The following is a 2,835-nucleotide window of genomic DNA, read 5'->3' as shown; positions in this document are numbered from 1 at the left end:
TTTTACATTTTGTGAAAGTGCAACTCCTCCCAATTTTTTTAAAGTAATTCATGATCAACGCTTAAAATAAAACTTTCTCCATTTTTTTCTACTTGATCCATTTTAGTTTTTTTTACTTGTCCATTTATAATTTTTTAAAGTATTAAATGTTATTTTTTAAATTTATCTTTTATATTTAATATATTTTTAATAAATTATATTCAATTGCATATTTTACTAAACCATATCTTGATTATTTTTTTAAATTTATATAATTAGCTAAAATAAATAAATTAGAAGGACTACAAAGAGTATATATATCACGGGTGTGATTAGCAAAATCGTCAGACCCGATCCGGGCATTGATCCTGGCTAAGCCCAGGAGTCAAGGGTCAATGAGTTCGACAGGGTCGAACCGGGGTTGAACCGAAATCAATAATAAAATATAAAAAATATTATAATAATTAATAATGAGCAAATATAATATGAAAACCATGATTATAATGTAAAAAACACTCAAATTTGATATTTAAATTGATAAATGGCCTTATATACACTAGTGTTTTCTAATTATATAATTTATTTTTATGTTTTTTTAAAAACTTACAAACTTAATATATTAATATATAATTATCGAACTTCTCTCGGTTTTTTTAATTATTTATTTGCTTATTGGTTGATTTTGTTATAATAGATAAGAAATTTAATTTATTAATTCTTACCTTTTTTATATGGATGATAAAATTTATCAATAAATTATATAACTTACCCGATCTCAATTGAGTTTTTATTTTGTTTTAAATTTTCTTATATTTTTTATTTAGTTAGAATATTTTATTTTTATATTTTATAATAAAATTACACTCATTTTTTTTTAATAAAATAATTTTTTAGAAAGTATTTACCATAACATATTAATGGATTTTATTTTTAAATGTTAATTTATGTTCTTATGTTTATAATATATATATATATATATATATGATTTTGTGGTTTTATATGAGAAAATAATAATAATGTATCAAATATTGTAAAAAAAATCCTAACATTGTGACCCGGTTGAACCGCTCAGATCACGGGGTTAACATCGAATTTTTTCATATCCGGTTTAATGGGATATATCTGGACCGGCCACATGGCTGGTTCCTAGTTTTTTCGATTGAACCAGTTGGGTCGGTCCGGGTTTGGTTACCTTGGTGATTAGTTGAAATAATTGTTATTATTATAGAGATTATTATATAATTATAAAGCGAGAGATTTAAAAGGAAGGGATTAGAAAGAACGAAACTTCAAACGAGCAAAGCCTCTCTTTCGCTCGTTCTGGCAATCCTTTCTCTTGATCTTATATATGCTTGTTTATCCATGAAATTTTTCATGATCTGATGCTGAGGTCCTGGTTGTAGGTCTCCAGATCTTGCTTTTGGTGGATTTTTCTTGGCCATTTTGTGGTTTTTGATTGAGATATTGGGTTTGGTTGTTTAGGTTTTAGGGATTTGATGTATTTTTTGGGGTTTTGGTTTGGATCTGATTGGTGACTGTTTGACTTGGAATATTTCAAATTTGCATCTTTCTGCAGTGTGCTTTAAGCTTGACCAGAATAGAGAAAGGATTAATAAGTTGGATGATTTGGATAGAAAATTAGGTTTCTTGATACTGATACAATGATGAGTTTGATCAATCGCTTATTTTTATTTTATTTTGCATTCAAAGCTGGCCTCTGGTTTTCCAACATTCTGACCTTGTTTTTCTGAAAAAAAAAATGATGAGCTGTGGAGTGATTACTGTCACTTTACATCTGTGCTTGGGCTTGTCTCTTTGCTGTTATTTGTGCCGTTTATGGCGTTAGCATTTATTTTGTTAACTCTTTTATTTCCTGCCGGTATTTGAAAATTTACCATTTTTGGTATATTTTTGAATTATCTCCGTTTTAGGATTATTTTCATATCTTTGATTTTTCCTATTTAATGTAAGCCTATGGGCGAGAGTATGATTAGTTTTGTTATAGTTATTCTATTGAGTAATAAAATTTACTCCCTTTTTCAATTCCTGACTATCTTTGATCAACAGGTTTTTGAAGACTTGTACTGGGTATTCGTGCGCGAATCAAATACCGCTGCATCAGCATTGCAAGTAATTAAAAAAAAACAAAAAAAAAGTGTGCAGTTGTGCTTGTTTATTTATTTTTGACATCAGCATTTATTGATTATTGAGTTTGTGAAAATTTCTAGCTGCAAAGATGTGAAATACTGCAGAAATGTGAGATACAGCAGAATAGATTTCTGCAGAAGAGTAGAGCAATCTGAAATACTCTTTTGTTTTTGGTTATGAAATTTTAGAGATCCAGAAATGCATTGGACACCAAACTTTATTGATATGCAGAAATGCAGGCATTGAAAGAAAAAAATCAATCTATATCTGTTAATAAGATAGCCCATGTTTTTCGTCGGTCTGAGACAAAGATTTCATGCTTTCAATGGCCTTGTGGCATGTTTATATAAACAGGCACAAGAAATCGTTCAGTCACTCATGTCTTGGAAAGTATATTGAGCAGATGTCCACAAGCCATTGAACAGCCATTGTTTCATCCACTCTTTGTTGTTGCTTTGACTAGGTGACTTTTCACTCTTTATGAAATGCTTCTTTTTATTTATTATACCTTGATCTTTGCTTTTAGCAGTACTGCATATTTTTCTCATGGTTTACACCTCCATGAAAACACATTTATTTTCCTTTAAAGAGAATACTCATATAATCGGCATAACTTGAATCTGTTGGATTCTCATTTATGAGCTTAATTTTTTAATTTAAGCATGCCATATTGTCCTGATGAAAAATAACTTGAATTGTTGGGTTAAT

The 2,835-nt window shown here is 29.0% G+C and overlaps 1 long non-coding RNA gene across 1 annotated transcript; it reads left to right on the top strand.

Moving 5' to 3' along the window:
- Window positions 1-1,260: 1,260 nt before the first annotated feature.
- On the top strand, window positions 1,261-2,124 carry LOC120256731. Its single transcript, XR_005535395.1, has 2 exons — window positions 1,261-1,402; window positions 2,047-2,124. It is a non-coding gene; the product is annotated as an uncharacterized LOC120256731 (long non-coding RNA).
- The last annotated feature ends 711 nt before the right edge of the window (window positions 2,125-2,835 follow it).

Source organism: Dioscorea cayenensis, unplaced genomic scaffold, assembly GCF_009730915.1.
Source record: "Dioscorea cayenensis subsp. rotundata cultivar TDr96_F1 unplaced genomic scaffold, TDr96_F1_v2_PseudoChromosome.rev07_lg8_w22 25.fasta BLBR01001590.1, whole genome shotgun sequence".
Taxonomy (NCBI): Eukaryota; Viridiplantae; Streptophyta; class Magnoliopsida; order Dioscoreales; family Dioscoreaceae; genus Dioscorea; species Dioscorea cayenensis.
Note: the sequence above shows the minus strand (reverse complement) of the source record. Positions and strands in the feature narration are given on the sequence as shown.